Source organism: Canis lupus, chromosome 13 (assembly GCF_048164855.1).
Source record: "Canis lupus baileyi chromosome 13, mCanLup2.hap1, whole genome shotgun sequence".
Lineage (NCBI taxonomy): Eukaryota > Metazoa > Chordata > Mammalia > Carnivora > Canidae > Canis > Canis lupus.
The window spans coordinates 50,708,719-50,727,322 of NC_132850.1; the positions used below are offsets into that span (position 1 = coordinate 50,708,719).

The window sequence follows — 18,604 nt, forward strand, 5'->3', positions numbered from 1 at the left end:
ACATAGGTCTATGCCTTTTAATCTGTGGGAACACTTTGGGATATACTGTACTGATAAATGCTGCTACGAGGTTTATTTTGGAGCAGAACATTTGCCATGGCTCCTTTCAGGTAACCATCAGCCCTGTACTTTTCACTTGTTCGCCTTTGGGAAAATGTACTCAACTCAGCATGATACAGATGGTTGTAGAGTAGGAGGCAGCTCTGTAAGCTAACAGTTGGGTGGTCAGTCTTAGTTGTGTGGCCAGTAACAAAAGTTTTGTTGACCTTTGACTGTCAGGTGTTCTTGCTTGCACCCCTGAACAACAGAGATTTGGCTTTCTTTAGCTTTTTGTTTGGTTTCCTACTTGCCAATAAAGGCTTACATTTTCCTACTGCTTCCCTGCCCACAGTATTTACTTATGCAAATGTGTGTTTTGCACCTCCTTCTGCAAACACACCCTCTGTGCCGGGCACTAATATCAAGATTTGTGAGAGAACTAGCTTTTTGAATTTGGTCTTCAAAAAAAAAAAAAAAAAAAAACATGGTTCTGTGCTAACTTGTTTCTGGCAGGCCACTGCTTCTTGTTCATCAAAGCTCTTACAGAAAGACCTTTCTGTGTTTGTACAGAGGACTCACTGGGTTTTCTGTCTGTGAATCTCAGTGATTCCTGAGTCATAACCTCGTACCTGAATCAGTGACATTCATCTGTGTGAGCCCTGGTCAACCATTCCTTGCCTCTAAAGGGAATTACTGTCTCTCACAGGGATTTGAATTCTGTCCACTGCATTTTGACTAGGATGTACTTGAACATTAAGCTCTCTATTACTTTTGGTTTCTATAAATTATCCAACCTTAAGCTGGGGTCATGTTATTATGTAATGTATTTAATGGGTACAGTTCTTATGCTTATCGCGTATCTGATTGTTTTGGTGTTTCCTGTAGGGGGTGTGACGGGAAAGAGAATTGCTCTTCCATGCAAGTTGGTTCCATCTTGGGACAGTGTTCTGCTGTAGCTCCGGGAAGTCCTAGGAATGATGGTGGTATTGTGCTCAGGTCACTGTGCTCACTGGGCCAGCACTGAAGCACCCTGAGGTCATGAAAATTTAATGGAGAATTAATGCCTTGTAACCATAATCCTCTACAATTTTATGTTAAGAATTCTTTACATAAGGATCTACTCAAGTTCAGACAACGTATATTAAAATATTCTTTAAAAATTTTTTTATTCGAGAGTGAGAGAGAACATAAGCAGGAGGAGAGGCAGAGGGAGAGAGAAAGGGAGAAACAGACTCCTCACCGAGCAGGGAGCCTGATACGGGGCTGGATCCCAGGACCCTTGGACCATGACCTGAGCCAAAGGCAGACGTTTAACCAGTTGAGCCACCCAGGTGGCCTATTAAAATATTCTAACATGAGTTAAACAATCTAAAACTGGTAAAGAAGGGGTAATAAAGGATTTAGGACTGATGGTTCATTTAGCTGTGAAGTAAATAGGTTGCTTTGAGCCAGAGTGATGAGGTGAAATGGTATGCTCAAAGCTGTGTGGGTGATCAGGCCAGAGCTGGGATCTGAACCCAGACCTCTCAGCATAGCTGGTGATCTGGACCTCCCGCCCTGCTTCCTTTCTTCTGGGAGGAAGGCATTATGTGGCATAAGAAAAAATAGACTCCTCTTACTGACAAGACAAAATCAGATCAAGAAGATAAATTAATAAATTACTTGGGCTTTTATTGAACCAGCAATGCAATTTAATAGAAGTTTATTGAGGGCCCAACATGTGTTAAGCACTGTGCCAGGAGCTAGAGACTGTATCAAGATCACTAACTGTCAGAGCCTGTAAAATATATACAAAAATAAGTTAAACAAGACAGAATTCATTTACTCAGCCGATGCTGCTTTGGCACCTATGGTGTCCCAGGACTCGGCTAGACACGGAGAGTCATTCATCTGTTTATCAGTCACGTAAGGCTTTTGGTCACTTGCTTTGTGCCAGGCGCTGTTCTAGATGCTGGGAACACAGATGAGAACAAAGCAGGCAAGGTCTGCATTCTCACTGAGTGTACGTTCCAGTGGGAAGGAGATAGACCATAAACAAGCAAGAAAAGACCTGCCGAGAGTGAAAACAGGGTGGTGTGCAGAGAGTAGCTGGGTGGCTCATTAGATCGCAAAGATAAGTAAGGTTTGATACCTGGCCTGGAGGAGACAGACGTGTCAGCAGCCCACTACAGCATGATTCAGAGTGTGTGGTGGCCAATGATGTGTGAACTACATGCTCTGGGCGATGCCAGCTGTGAAGGCCTTGCGTGTTGTCAGGAGAGGGCTGAGGGATCGCCACGAGCAGTGCGCTCTTAGGACCAGATGTGTGTCTAGGGTGGTAGTGGTGGAGGAGGCTCAAGTAGAGGCTCGACAGGGGAGACACTGGTGATAGATGTGGGTGATTACTGTGAGGGATGGCAGCTGTAGACAAGTGCAAGGGGAAGGAGAGAGGAGGAAGTGTTACGTCTCATCCAGAGAATTCGGGAAGCCTTCCTGAGTGAGGTGACACTTAAATTAATTCTTTAAACAGGGCAGAGATGAAGGGAAGGGCATCTCATGGTTACATTACCAAGAACAAAAGTGGAAAGATCCAGCTTATTTAGGGAGTGGCTAGACTTAGGGGCTGGCTGTGGTAGGCGGTGTGTGGGAGAGAGAAAGCCATTAGGCTTGATATCTCGGGTTGCTTCAGATAAGCAGAGGAACCTGCTGAAGCCTTTTTTAGTAGATGGACATAATCACAGCCTTAGTAATATTATTCTTGCAGCAGTGTGTCAGATCAATTGGCAGGGGAGGGTGGAGAGGGAGAGGTGACCGAGTGATAATTCAGGAGGCCCGGGTGCTGGCCTTGAGCTAATGGTGATATGACCTAGGATGGTGGTCCCTGGGTCTGGCTTAGAGATAGTGGGGCCGTTGTACAGGTAGGAATAGTAAGGCAGGCTACTGTCCAGATGTGGGAAGTTGGGGTAGAGAAGGAGAAACATTGATTTCAAGAATGTAAGATGAGATGACAGCAGATAGGATTTCTATGCAAATGAGAGATGACAGAAGGAAAATGTGTTTGAGAGACAGATTGCTTAGATTAGTTTGGGATTTGTAGAGTTAATGTGCCTGTTAATGTGCTTCACTGACTTTGAGGTAACAGTGTCCGATAAGTGAAGTAAGTGAAGATAAGATTTTAGCTCTGGGTTAGAATATGTAGATTGGGGTTATAATTAAGCAGCTCTAGTTGTAAGGATAGATGACATTGGCCAAGGACTGATTTATTCAAAGAGAAGAAAGGAGGTGAGGATGGAAACTTAGGAACCTGGTAATTTTGGCTATTGATTTTTTTTTTTAAGATTGTATTTATTTATTCATGAGAGAGACAGAGACAGAGACATAGGCAGAGGGAGAAGCAGGCTCCCTGCGGGAAGCCTGATGCAGGACTCGATCCCAGGACCCTGGGATCACGACTTGAGCAGAAGGCAGTTATTTAACCCGGGTGCCCCTTGGCTATTGACTTTTATTTTTGTTTTTGTTCTTTAGTGCTAATAATCTCTTAAACTACATTGTTGGATTCCAGCCCTGCACTCCCAGCTCAATCCACTGTGTGGCTTGAAAAATTGTGCTCCTGGGCTATTTTATCTGGACTCCTTTGTAGAATTCAGTATTAATCAGGGACAACATAAAAAATTACAGCTTTGGGACCCCATTTGTTGTTGGGATAACATTGGGACATTTTTGCATCCTATCTTTTGGTGTCTCCTAGAGCATTTCTTTCAAGTAAGTAATGGGAAACAGCTTTGTTTCCCTGGAGGGGTGCAAATGTTTGTTCCTCATGAAAATCGTAGAACTGGTCACATCACCCTTTTTGTGTTGGCTGCTGGGAAGCACAGAAAGCACAGAATCAAATTCTTACGGTCTCCATATTTAAGTTCTATTTTTTTGAAGATTTTATTTATTCATGAGAGACACAGAGAGAGGCAGAGACACAGGCAGAGGGAGAAGCAGACTCCCTGTGGGGAACCTGATTTGGAACTCGATCCCAGGACCCTGGGATCACGCCCTGAGCAGAAGGCAGACGCTCAACCAACTGAGCCACCCAGGTGCCTCTAAGTTCTATTCTAATATCTCTTCTCCCAGCCATAGTCTTCATTTTCTTCCCTAATTTATAGTTCCCTTTGTCATAATTTTTGGTTTTCTTCATATATGAGTTTCTCATTAGTCACCTCAAATTCCTTGTGGGATGAGACGAGGGCTAAATAAATAATGCTCCTATGCTGTTTACGCACAAGTGAGATGTACTAAGAAGATAAAGATCAGTCTATAAATACAAGGACGTATCCTATTTTAAGTTCATATGTTCATTGTTCTCTATGAGCCTTGACTTACTTGATAATTTTTAGGGAAATGGTACATACCCACAGACTGCAGAACCAAATAAAACATGAGGCAATAGTGAGAGCCAAGTTCATGAGTAAATATTTGCACATTGACCCTACCCTCTCTATCTCTTCTTGGTCAATTATTCGTTTTTAGGTATGAATTTTTGCAGTAAGAATTCAAATTTTTTTGTCTGTAATTCATAAATTTTAATATTTGGTCCATGTAGGATCTTGGAGTTGATGTTAATGATGGCTGAGGACTAATCATTGGATTTGGAACTAATGTGATCTAGTAATGCTTTTATTTCTAATCAATTTGTGTAAATTGTGCTGCAGAAGACTGTGTAATGTCTGTGGGTTGTTCACTATTGAGAAATGAATAGGTCACTGGTTAGTTAACAAGAATTGACCTCATCACCAATCATTCCTAGATTCTGTTGTCTAAGGAAGATCTTTTCCATTCTTTAGAAGGAGACTTTCGCTTTCAGTGACCAGATCAGGAACTAAACATATTTTAACAAAAATCTGTTAAATTAAAATAGCCAAGTATAGGGATAGCTGTTATTGGATTTACTCTCTAGTAGAAATTTTCCCCTAATTTTAAACCCGAAAAAGTGTTATCCTTCCTCAAACTACTTTGTTAGTTCTTATAAAGTAAGAAGACACAAACCTATGCTGATATAAACTTGAATGGTACAAAAACCTTTGTAGAATCAAGTGAATATCATAATGAGATATTTTTTAGGAACTTTGTTTTAAAAATTGTAATTCCTAGATGTAACTCATTTTTGGTTGTTTCAGACTGATGACCTACATTCTATTTATGTGAAGTATGAACTGTTGATATCAAAATATCTTTGTGATTCAACTTGTATAAGGAAAAGTGAATTTAGTTATATAATACAGTGGCATTTACTTATTTAGACCCCATACCATTCCATAAAAAAGAAATGCAGTTATTCTAAATGTGGCAGTAATGCTGCAGTATCTTCTCTGAATGGTACAAGTATGGAATTTGTGGTCATGGTAGAGCTGAGGCCTGCTCTCCTGCCTCATCTCTGTGTTGAATTTCTTGATTTTCATTAGGTCTTCTCAGATCTACTCAAACTTATTGTTTATTGTAAAAACAAACAAAAAAAGATATACATCCTTAGGATTTTTATTACATTTAACAGAATCTTCTGTCAGGAACTGTAGGTTGATTTTCTGATTTCTGTGTCAAAAAATAGTTGTTCTCTCTCTGAGCAGCTGGTTTATTTTTACCCTGTGGACACTGAATCTTATAACCGATCATGTTTCCCTCTACATGTTGGCTGCCGCTGAGCTTAGAGGCCGTGCCCACCTACTTTTCTTCTTCCTCCTCCTCCTTCTGACTCTCTTTCTGCCTTGTTGCTGTAGTCATTGGTACACTTACCTTTTCATACTAGTTTAAAAATTGTTTGGAGACAAGAATTCTACCAATTTTCCTGATATTCTTTACATTGCTATCACAGGGCCTTGCACACATTTGGCACTCAAATAATGGCTGAATTGAGCATTAGTAGGTCATTCAAAAATAGCTCCATGTTGGGCCGTCCATGGTGATAAGGACAAGGAGAAAGAAATAGGCAGTATGCCAGAGAAGGTTTTGAAATGTGCTGAGGGTCAGAGGGATTGTATGTTTGAAAATATGGCACAATGAAATGTGATGCTTCTAAGGATGAGATATTGGAACCAACATATGCTATTTTCCTCATTGTGTCATATCTAAATATACTGCTGTATCAAAATTCGGAGCCTGGCGTCTCCCAGCTTTGCTCCAGTAGGAAGGATCAGTTCTCTCCTCTCTCAAAAAAAGGGTAAGGGAATGATACTAAGAGAGGAGCAGTCTAATCAGTGTGGATGGAGAAGTTGCTTTGAGATCTGTGCACATAACTACTGTAGTTATTATGCCTACTGTGTAATGCAGATGGCATCACCTCTAGAATAGTTGTAATAAAATGGTTGTGAGCTGTAGCCAATGATCCATGTATTCAACTATTATTCTATATGATTAAATTCCAGTACATCTAATGAATGTAGAGTGAATTATAATAGTATGTGGCACATAGTCAAAAGTCTTTTATAGGAAAGTCCATTGAAATGAAAATGAACCTGGTTAACTGAAGGCAAAAGATCATCAACTTCAGACACATAGCTGGTAACGCTTTTTTTTTTTAAAATAATTTTACGAAAATCTATATTTGTTGTGTGTTGAGAAGGGGAATCTTTGTTTTTTAAAAAAACTTAAAAAGATGTATTTTATCAGTTATTCCACATTATCATATGTTATTGGTAAGTATCATGATTCTAATAGTGAAACTGTAAATATCAAATGCTTAGAAAAATTCTAACCAGAGAAGGAACTTTTTAAACATTGTGTTTTCCTCTCCCTTACTCTCCACTGAAAATGTGAGATTTGTTCAATAAAAAAAAAAGGACAACACAAAGAAGCCCCTGCCTTGCCAGAATTTCATTTTTATTATTACTTGTATTTATTTTTATTTTTTCAGAATTTCATTTTTAAAAAACTGCTTAGGGTCTGGAAAGAGTGTCTTTGAAATAGTATGTGGTTGAAAGCAAACCTCAAGGACCCTTAATTCAATTAATAACTACCCATTATTTAGCATGATAATGATTATATTATATCGTTTCAAATTTTCTTCTAAAGCACGTTTTCCTCAGATGAATCTTAAATAGTTGCATTTTTGACATACAAGCATGTTCTAATTCTGCTAGAGCCAAATGAAAACTCGAGACCTTAGTTTCCTAATTAATGATAAAGATTATGTTTTAGAGACTGTGTATAAATAATTAGAAGGGGGCTAACATGGTGTTAAAGCACTGACTGGAGTCTGCCTCATAGGGTGGTTGTGTTTATTATTCATGACAAGGAGTTAGAGGAGCATCCAGCACAAAGTAAGTGCTATATAAGTGCTGGCTGTTTCTTATTATTGCCATTATACAGCAAAACCATATACTAATATAACCAAAAATATTTTTTATTCATTGCCTCCAATGGGGTTTGAAGCTCTTCTGAAGTGACCAAAAGAGCTTCTGTCATTAAAAGTTACAGAAAAAGCTAGAGAGTTCTGGAACTCCTCTTTGGCTCTCAGTCCTCTTTGTCTCTACGATGACTTTACCTGAGTTCTGTGGGTCTCCATTTCCTCATCTGGAAGATGACAGTTCGTTCCATGGTGGTGGGTCTCTGATGTCTCTTCAAGTCCATGCAATTCTGTGATTCTTTGATCGAACCGTCTGTGGAAACAAGAAGCTTGAGGTTATTTATGTCCAAATCCATAACCTGGAATGGCAGAATTTTAGAAGTAGGTGGGGCTTTAACCAAATAGTCCACTCTCTGGGGAACTCCTCCCTTTTCTTAGCTTCAAGTAGTGATTTTTTTTTTTTTTAACATTGTTAAAAACATTTAGATTTTTTTTTTGAGATTAGTGCCAATCTTTATTTTTCCTTTTATATCTTTCTTCCAAAGCACTTTTTACAAACTCTGTGAAGTATTTACTATGTTTGTTGTTTGTCTCTCTATTCCTGCTTGAATGTAAGCTTCACAAAGGCAAGGATCTTCATCTTTTTTTGTTCGAGTGTCTGGCACATCGTAGATGCCAAGCAGGGGCTCAATAAATATTGTTTGGGCAAATGAATCTTTAGTTGCTAGTGGACATTTCTGTTAATGGATCATTTCTCATCCTCTTCTAAAACAACTCTCTTTCATGATTTTATTTCCACCAATGACACTGAGAGCAAAACCCTAAAGGAATTGGGTGCCATACAAATTAGAGCAGATTAGATGATTTTCAAGGGGATTTAGATAGTCACTGGCATCGAGGCTCTTGGTACAGAAATGATGACAGTATATTTCCACATAAGGTAGATGGGCCTGAATCTTCTCAAATCGAACTTTTTGAGCCAGAACTGGAAGTAACTTCCTACCTGCCCAGGAAATTACTTAATGTTCCCCAAATTTATTACTAAGATTGTAGCTTCTGCGGGTTAATATTCCTGATATGCTTCATTTGTCCTGCTAGTTCTACTGGCGATTCCTTGTTGCTTCTAAACAAAGTCCCAGCTCTGCAGCCTGGCATCCAGTGAAACCCCTCACTCAGACCTTTCAGTTCCATCGCACAACTCCCTGGCCCATTGTGTACTCAGCTGGGGGTCTACCCTTCATGTCTCCTAAAGCGTTGCATTCTTTTTTTAAAGCACCTCTGTTTACACCATTTGTCATCCATCATGATCATGTGGTGGGGCTTCTCCTCCTTCGCCTATCCAAATTGTTTTTCTTAATCCACCAGAGAGACTTTCAACCCTTACACAAAGCCATCTGTATTATGTTTTTGGGCTCCCAAATGCTGCATTGTTCTTTAATATTCCATTTGCCTATTTGTTGCTTTCCTGTCTTTATAATATAACCTTTTTGAGGGAAGGGGCTGATAGAATGATGAGCTGGGGGGGGTGAGGAAATGAATCCCAAAACACAGCTAAAGCGAAACCCACTAAGCTGTGGTGCAAAAGTGACTCACTGTAAGTGTAGTTAGTAGCTTGTGATGAAGTTTTTTTTTGGGCTGTAGGAAGTGCTAAGATCAAATTCTTCCTTTTTGGTTGGGGAGGGGGCATTAAAATGTCCCTTTTAAAAATTGAATGATAATGAGGGGTGCCTGGATGGCTCTGTTGGTTAAGCGTCTGACTCTTGATCTCAACTCAGGTCTTGATCTCAGGGTTGTGAGTTCAGGTACTATGTGGGCTCCTCACTGGGTGTGGAGCCTACTTAAGAAAAAAAAAATCAAATATTGGTGATAGTATGTAGTAAGGGCTTCAATGAATCACCTTTACTTTGAAAAATAGAAAACTCATATTGATGGAATATGGAATATGTGGGTCTCTGTGTATGTGTGTCTGAATCTGTATATGTGTATATATGTAATTTTACTGGTTTCTGACATCAGAAAGTCTGGGAAAGACAAGACGTGGTGGCTGCTTATCATGTGAGCAGTCACACTCCAACTTTCACCTTCACCTGTGGTTATCCTGCCCCTGCTCAGTTGCATAGTATTCATTTTTCAGGGTCTTAGACGTTGGCTTGAGATTCTTATGCTGTGGTTTGACTCTGATTATCTAGGGAATGCATGAAACTACCTTCCAAATATGCAAAAGGGTTCCATTCCATTTTCTGAACTTCAAAGAATATTCTTTCCTTGTTCAGTGCAGATTAGTCTAGACAATGGCATTCCTTGCCCTTTCTAAGTAAATCAGGCTTTATTCATGTCATCAAAAGAGAAATTTTACATGGCTTTCTAATTTTTCAGGCTGATTGAAAAACTCTGTGAGGATACAAAAGACATTAATTTGTTCATTTTCTTTCCAAATCTGGAGCCATTTGTTCTCTTGTTCCATATTGTAAGGCAAGTTAATATTCTCTTCCTTTTCTCAATTGTTCACAGTTTTGAGTTTTCATTGAATACACTATATGTTTACTCTTGGATTTTGACATTTTAATTATTGGGAGTATCTGATCACATATAATCTTAATGATGTTCAACAGCACCACCCAGCTCACATTTGTGCAGGATGCTGACAGAATGACAGGCAGTGGGAGCCAATATTGTGTTCTGCACAGATGATCAGTGAAGAGAAAGACAGACATAATGTGGTATCTCTTGGTTACTGTGCAGTTCCAATAGATACCTACTGTTTTACTCAGAGTTTTATTGGTTGCAGAGAATAGCAGCCTGCTCAGTTAACTTAAATAAAAATTTTAAAAACCTCAAAATGTGGGATTTAACAGCTGATCTTAGTGATATCAGGGGATCCATTAGGGACTAAAGCATGGGATAAAAAGTCAAGAATCAGGGGCACATTGCCTCCTCCGTTGTTCTGTCTTTCTCTACCTCTCTATTCCCTTTTCTCTTACATGGGCCAATATGTTTATACCTATTAGCACTGATGTGACCTTTGGTTTTAGGCTCATGTTACAGCCTGTATTTTTCATAAGTCAGATTCTTGAAAGGGACAATTTGACTGGGTTATTTCAACAGATGGATCTATTTCTCCTGGATCAGGTATCTATGCTGGGCTCACTGACCAGTCAAGGTTAGGGTCAGGGAAGATCTGGTTGGATATTGTATCTCCTGCATTGGTTCTTTGTTTGTGATCTGTTCTTTTCTATTTTCTGTTGTCTTTCATTACACATTTTGAAAGATTTCCTCATTTTTATCTTACATTACTTTCACTGAATTTTTATTTTGGTAATCATATTATCAAGATTATTTAAAAAGTATTTCATTAGGGCCACCTGGTTGGCTCAGTGGGCCTAATGTCTGACTCTTGGTTTCTGCTCTGGTCATGATCTCAGGGTCCTGAGACTGAGCTCCATGTAGGGGGCTCCACACTCAGTGGAGAGTCTGCTTGAGATTCTCTCTCTCCCTTGCCCTCTGCCCACTCACACGTCTCTCTCTAATAAATAAATAAAATCTTAAAAGAAAGTTCTTCATGATTCTTTAATCATTTTATTATTATTGTGTGCCATTCTTATTTAATGGTTGTAGTATCTTGTTGGAATCTTTGAATTGAATTCGAGTGATTTCCCTTTAAAGTGCTCTTTTGTTTTCCTGAATTAACTGTTTCATCCTGGCTTTTTTCTCCCTAATGTTACCAATTTTCCTTGTAGGCTTGGTCGCCTTTTCATAATAAAGAATGAGAGACTGGGAGAGTTTGCTCTACTATTTAAAAAATATCCGTATGTAGTTTTCTTACCCCAAGCTGTATGGTTCCTCTAAGCGGCAATTCCAAATAGAGTTGAGAGGCGGGGGCTGAGTGGTCACCTGGCAGCTTTGCTTCTTCCAAAAATGCCCTAATGAGGAGGATTTACTCTGAGGACCAAAATTCATGTCAGAAGCCTTCATGAAAGCATCTCTCACTCCCTACTGTCAAAACTGGTTCATTTCCTTTAGAGATGAACCCCAGATGTTTTGTCTGTCATTATACTTGGCCAAGCTACCTGGAGACTCTGTGAGAGGGTGAGGGAGCTGGTGTGGCAGTGGGAACTGTCATCGCGTCATCCCTGTATTTCCTGCTCTGTGTCATCCTCCTCACTCTGTGATACTTGTTGTCTCTGAGCCCAGAGTCTCCTCGGGATTCTGTGGAGCAGATTGTCTCCTTGGTGGCCCTTGGGTAGCTGCTTTCCCCTCATGCTCCATCTGTCGGCATGTTCCCATTTCCTGTTTCCTAGAATTTGTTGTAGTCTCTTGTCCATTTGAAGTTCTTTTCCAGCAAACCTTTTTTAATCTCTTAGAATTCTTCCGTTTTGTTTTTTTTTTTTTTTTTTTTTTTTTTTTTTCTTTTTTTTTTTTTTTTTCCGTTTTGTTTTTTGAAGCTTTCACTTCATTAGGAATTCAGGAAGGGCAACCAGGCCATCAACCATTTTGAAACTGAAGCCTTGCCAGGTTGTTTATTAAAAAGAAATAGCATTTGGCTTTTGGCTTATATTTTACTTTTTGAAGTGAGAGATATACATATGTACATACATATACAAGAGAATATATCAGTGTATGTATAATTTAAAAAAAATAATAGCGTGAACTACTAGAACTGGTGCCTACTAGATAGCTTTAAATATTATATTTTTGGTACTTATGAAACTCTTATGTGTCCTTCCTTGATTGTGTCTTCTTCATTCCCTCTACCTCCTGTGGTAACCATTATTCTTTAATTTTTAGTCATTGCCTTTTTTTTTCTTAAAAAAAAGGATGTGCCTTATGTGTATTTATCTCAAACAATATATTGTTTAATTTTAGCTCCTTTTCTTTGTAGAAATGAAATCTTATAACATGTATTCTTCTGTACTTTGTCGCTTTATTCAAGATTCTGTTTTTGAGACTTATCCATGTTTATTCATGAAGCTATATTTTATTTACTGCTGTATAGAATTGCATCATAAGAATACACCATATTGGGGCACCTGGGTAGCTAGCTCAGTTGGTTAAGTGTCTGACTATTGGTTAGCTCAGGTCATGATCTTGAGCCCTGGGCTCTGTGCTTAGTGGAGAGTCAGCTTGAGATTCTCTCTCTCTCTCTCTCTCCCCCCCCCCTCCCCCTCCCCTCCCTCTGCTTGTATGTTGTCTTTCTGATAAAAATAAAACCTTAAAAGAATATACCATATTTAATTATCTTTTCTATCTCTGAGGGACACTTATGTTCAACTTTTTGCAATCATGAGAAAGATTGGTATGAACATAGTTCCTGTTGTATATACAGGAGAGTATTGTGTAAACCTAGGAGTGGAAATGCCAGGTCATAGAAATTATGCATGTTTAATTTTACTAGGTGATGATGACTATTTGCCAGTGGTTGTATCAGAATGTATGATGTAGCCTGTGGCTGAACAACACCTGTGATCAGATTTTTAAAAATTTTTGACTGTATGGTAGGTGTGAGATCATCTTATTGTATGTTTTAGAAATTGAGGTGTAATTTATGTTGTATAATTTACATTATTGTGACTTTAATTTTCATTTTCCTTATTATTAATGAGGTTAAAGATGTATCTTCAAATGGCTATTAATTTTTCTGGCTTTCTTTTCTATGGAAGTTTGCCATGTTTTTCCAGTTAGTCTTCTCTTACTGACTGGTGGGTGTTTCTTCCATATCCTGGATATGTAAGTGTGTGCATGTATATATGCATATATGTCTATAATATGTGATGGAATTTATTTTTTTTTGGTAGGCAGAGTCCATTGCCAGGAGGAGGAGGAGGAAGTGCTCATGTCCAGTAGTCGATTTTCTGCCTGTATGATTGTGACATTCTCTCTCGCTTTCTGTTCATGATTGCTCTTGGACAAAATTGAGAAGTAAGTTTTGGCCCTTTAAACATTTTGGAGTCTTTTTTTCCTTGTTTCCTCCTGATTTACCTCTATTGTGGAAAAGTTTTGGCTAACATTCAGTGCCTCAGACGTTTTCTTTGGAGTGCATACTATGACAGTTGGAGGACGATGATTAGGATGCTGGGGACCGACAGGTCTGTTTCAGTGGTGTCACACCACAGGCTGCCCAGCATGCGGCCAGCAGGGGTTTTGGGTTATGAATACCAATCCAGATCTTTAATGTGAGACCGTTGGTATTTTTCTTGACCCTGTGGTTAACAAATTTCAGAAATTTTATGAAATTTAATGGAAAATTAAGTTGGCTTGATATAAAATGATAGCATTAATTACTGCCCAGTCTTCTCTCCATTTAACAGTGTACCCTGAGGTTAGCTTAAGGGACGTTTTCTCATAAGTGATGATATTTCTATAAATAAAAACTTCATGAAATGGTTAACATGTACGTCTTAATGTGTGTTTCACCATAATGCTAATTAAAAAAAACCCAAGGCTGGAAAAAAGAACTTTTTGGAAAATTTAGGATTCTAATAAGAATACAAAGATAATGCTGGGAAGGAACGGATCTATTTTTGAGTGCAGAGGTCTTTCAAAAGTTAATTTGAATTACTGATACATGGTAACTAGCATTACTTCTTCTTAGGTAAGCTGCTTATTCTTTGTCATGGCTGTTCCTGTAAGAAGGTTTACTTTTTTTTTTTTTTTTGAGTTTTTGTAAATTTTGAAATGAATTTTCAAGAATTGTCTTTTCATTTGTCTTCTGTTGATACTATCACTTCCCCTCTGCTGTAGGCTCATGGGCCTTCTTTCATTTCCTGGAATCACCATCCTTTTTCTTCCTCAAGGCCTTCCCACAGGCTGTGTTTTTCCCCAGGCCTATTACATTTTATCTTAGTATTATTTTTAAATGTAGTAAAATATACATGTATTGGCTAAATTCTGTCTCCCCAAATTCTTACGTCAAAGTCCTAACCTCTAGTACCTCAGAATGTGGCTGTATTTGGAGACGGGGCCTTTAAAGAGGTTATTAAATTAAAATGAGACCATTAGAATGGGCCCTACTCTAGTATGACTGGTGTCCTGGTAAGAAGAGGAAATTTAGATACAGACAGTTGCTGAAGGAAAACCATGTGAGGACACAGAGAAGATGGCCATTGACTAGCCAAGGAGAGAGGCCTCAGAGAGCCCCAACCCTACTGATACTTTGATCTCACACTTTAGCTTCTAGAATTGTGAGGAAATAAATTTCTGTTGCTTAAGCCACCTAGTCTGTAGAACTTGGTTATGGTAGCCCTAGCAATAATAATATAATAATATAGCCCTACTATAATACATATAAATTTTACCATTTTTGCCATTTAAAAATGTGCAGTTCAGTGACATTAAGTTCATTCATGTTGTTGTGTAACCATCACCGTCACTCATTCCAGAACTTTGTTGTCTTGCAAAACTGAAACTCTGTACTCCATTCTGTCTTTCTCCCATTACCTAGCAACCACCATTCTAATTTTCTATCTCTGTGAATTTGACTGCTCCAGGTACCTCATATACATGAAATCCTAGTTTTCTTTTGTGATTGATTTATTATACTTCACGTAATATCACAAGGTTCATCCATGTTGTAGCATGTGTCAGAATTTCTTTCCTTTTTTTTTTTTTAAGATTTTATTTATTTATCATGAGAGCACAGAGAGAGAGAGAGAGAGAGAGAGAGAGAGAGGGAGGCAGAGACACAGGCAGAGGGAGAAGCAGGCTCCATGCAGGAAGCCTGATGTGGGAATTGATCCTGGGACCCAGGGATCATGCCCTGAGCCAAAGGCAGATGCTCAACCGCTGAGCCACCCGGGCATCCCAGAATTTCCTTCCTTTTAATGACAGACTATTCCATTGTGTGTGTATATCTGTATCATCTCTATCTCTATCTCTATATCTCTATATCTGTGTGTGTGTACATATCTATATACACACATCACATTTTGTTTATTGATTCATCCATTGATGGACATTTGGGTTGCTTCTACCTTTTGGCTATTGTGAATAATACTGCTATGAACATTGATGTACAGATATATCTTCAAGATCCTGCTTTCAGTTCTTTTGGGTATGTATTTAGATTTAGGATTGCCGTATCATGTAGTAATTCTATTAATTAATGCTTAATTTTTTAAGGAAGCACCATACTGGCTTTCATAGCAGCTGTACTAGTTTACATTCCCACCAGTAGTGCACAGGTGTCAATTTCTTCACATCCTTGCCAACACTTGTTTTTAGTTTGTTTTTGTTTTTGACAGTAGAGATGGTATTTCTGGGTATCAAGTTTCAGGTATAATGTAGTGCCCTCTTGATTTTGTGGTAGGAAGGTAGTGATAAACTATGACCTTTTAATTATCACTAGGTTAATTAAAAATTTTTGATTCTCACAAGGCTCTGATGTGGCCTCTTTATGCCTCTAGATTCAGGCATATCATCTTGGAGTTATGGGTGTGTAAGACTGGCAGCCATTTTTTGTTCTATTTGGGTCAAGAACTCTGCTGCTGTAGGTAACTTTGGGGTCTGCTTGTAGAATATGGGACCAGCTATGGCAAAATGCAGGCATTTCTCACTGCAAAGACTGGAATAGCACTTTTGCAAAACTGAAAAGGGTAGTAAGTTTGTTACTCTCCCCACCCCCCAAACCCTAGCAAATTTTCATTTTTCCTAAGTGTTTACAGCTGTGTTTGTTTAAAACACTCATATACCTAACAATTACATTCCAGTGAAGAAAGTGGAGTTAGGCAAATTAGACCTCAGAAATCTCAAGCAGAGGTGGTCGTAGGGCACAAGAATCCCAAGAGATGCGCTGATGCTTCCTGAAAGGCATTTTTGAAATCATGGAAGAGTAATGTTTGACCATAAATGTTCATTGCAACTGCCTGAAAGATTAAAGTCAAAGAGATTGAATTAGGAATATTTATAAACACACCCTTTAGCTTTAATTTGTGTGTAAAAATGAAACATTTGATGTGGGGTTTATTTTTCTTCACCCCAATGCAATTCTTGGTGGCTTACCGTGGCAAAACAGGAATCATCCTTTTACTGTGGTTTGGGACAGACGAAGCCACCCAGTCTCACTGGGAGGTCAAATTCCCGTCCCATCTCTCCCCTTGCCATCCTCAACTCATCCCTCCCCTTGACATCCTCAACTCGTTTGTATAGATGATAATTTGACTCGGAAGCAGCTCAGTTTAGCAATTCCAAATTCACAGTGTTAATGATTAGTAGTAGCTTCCCAGCACCTGGTGGGATTAATTTTACGCGCACACTCCTATTTTTCCTTGCACATTTGTACACCCACCAGTTTGAGAATTCACAGTAAATATAATTAAAGCTATTGAAGCCAAGGAGCATAAGGACGTTGCCTCTATGATCAGCCAGTCTTCAGCGTCACTGTAATAACGCTGCTTTGTCTAAGAACCCTGAAGCCTCTGCTAGTGCCTCACAGCCTTTGTCAACTGAGATCTCCACCGCTGTCGTGGGAGGTGGGTAGGTCATCCCCCAGAAGGGATCAGCTGCTCTTGCCTCTTGCTGTTTGCTGACGGAATTCTGTATGGATTAGTAAAGCTGGACTAGGAGTCCGCAGCTAACATCACCTGACTTTCCCTAGGCTGATACAGGAGCTGGCGGGGATTTCATTGCTCTCTTGGGATGTGGCACCCCCAGGTCTGTTCTCTTACTTTGGGAGTCCAGGGCTGACTCAGGGGGAAGCTGCATCTTCCTCTTGGGCTTTGTGGCTTTTCTGAAAGCCTTCACCTCAGTAGCCCTGATCTTGGTCGCTGGGACCACATCTCAGTCTTCATTGTTACACATGAGACAGTGCTGCTTCTAAAGGCAAAGAAGCAGGAGGCTAGGTTTACCCTTCTGTTAATTAATTGGCTGATGAGTAATTTCACTTATGTTTAACAAATAGATATCAGAAGTCTGCTGTGTCAAGAGGGCCATGCCCAACTCAGTAGAAGTCTATGAAACAAATGGAAAATGTAGTTCCGACTGAAGGTAGCCTGGAGTATAAGCTAGAAGCGTTGAGGACTAGAGAATGCATCCAGCTGGCAGCAGAAAGGTCCCGAGCTTTGTGTGGTATAGAGGTCAGTGCTATGGAACTCTGGGGAGGAGAGGTGGTCATTAAACTTCTCGGAAGAGGTAATGAAGGCAAAGCAAAAGACTACCTGGTGGAGAGCTGCTTCCTGCACACTGACTTTTGACTCCTTAAGGCATGCGGCCCCTTAAAAGATATACCCTGATCCTTTGTAGTAGTCAGGTGTAGTATTGTTAAAATATATAAATAAATACTTTTCATCTGATAATGAAAGAAATAATATTTTTATAGAGCAGAAGTCTTGGAAAACACACACATGCACAAGGAAGAAAACACCCTGTGTAATCCATTCCTCTGGAAATAATCACTGTTAACATTGTGGAGCATGCCCCCCTTTTTTCTTTCTGTGTAAATTACTTTAATTATATTTACTTTGGATTCTCAGACCAGAGGGTGTGCACATTCCATAACGAATAAATATGAGTTGGATTCATATAAGATCATTGTGTTTGTTTTGGTGATGGTCATTTTGACCTTGTCTACCTTTTATTTTGTAGTTATTTTGAAAAGTTTTGCAAACCTTGAAAGAAGCCCGTTTGTTTTCATTTTAGAGTTAAACAGTCTGGAGGTTAGGGAGTGCCAGCCCTCTGCCCAGTCAAGAATCTGTGTATAACTTTTGACTCCCCTAGAACTTTACTAGTAATAGTGGGCTGTTGGCCAGAAACCTTATCAATAACATAAACAGTTGATTAATACACATTTTGTATGTTATGTGTATTATATACTGTGGTCTTATAATCGAATAAGCTAGAGATAAGAAAATGTTATTAAGAAATCCATAAGAGAAAGTACATTTACAGAACTATAAATAAATCTGTATAAGTGGACCTGTGCAGTTCAAACCCATCTCATCTCGTTCAAGAGTCAACTGTATTTTGAAGCAAACGATCTTGTTTTAAAGAGAATGTATTCAATGGATAGCCTCTCGGGAATGATAGGAGAGAGAGACTTTTTTAAAAATAAAAAGAATTATGGTTATTTAATTTTATACCATTCTCTCATATCTTTAGAGTCTTACAGAGTTTAATTTTTTTGTACCTTGTACAGTGTATTTTTTTCTCTGAAATGATGTATGTTATTAAGGTAGATGTTACTTGTATCTTTTTATCATTACTGGAAAATCTTTATGGGCTAAGTTAACAAGAAAAGAAAAAATATTAAATGTCAGGCAACTTAACTTT

General features: G+C 39.0%; 1 protein-coding gene and 1 long non-coding RNA gene across 13 annotated transcripts in view; one reads left to right on the forward strand and one right to left on the reverse strand.

The window, feature by feature from the left end:
• The window catches only part of FHIP1A (FHF complex subunit HOOK interacting protein 1A), a 232,878-nt gene that overhangs the window by 26,794 nt on the left and 187,480 nt on the right, over positions 1-18,604 (forward strand). For 6 of the 11 annotated variants that reach the window (XM_072773630.1, XM_072773627.1, XM_072773626.1 and 3 more), the window contains exon 2: positions 13,138-13,261. The exons of 4 other annotated variants lie outside the window; for them this stretch is intronic. The gene's annotated coding sequence lies outside the window, so the exon portion shown is untranslated. Of the gene's footprint in view, positions 1-13,137; positions 13,262-14,771; positions 14,830-18,604 lie in introns of those variants that run through there. One more of the 11 variants, XM_072773621.1, reaches the window with a different exon arrangement.
• On the reverse strand, positions 846-14,746 carry LOC140603085 (uncharacterized). Of its 2 annotated transcripts, XR_012006131.1 has the most exons (4): positions 14,638-14,719; positions 13,322-13,542; positions 7,544-7,658; positions 846-1,069 (listed from the first exon to the last, which is right to left on the reverse strand). It is a non-coding gene; the product is annotated as an uncharacterized lncRNA (long non-coding RNA). The 2 variants fall into 2 exon arrangements; XR_012006130.1 differs by lacking the exon at positions 13,322-13,542 and having other exon boundaries at positions 14,638-14,746.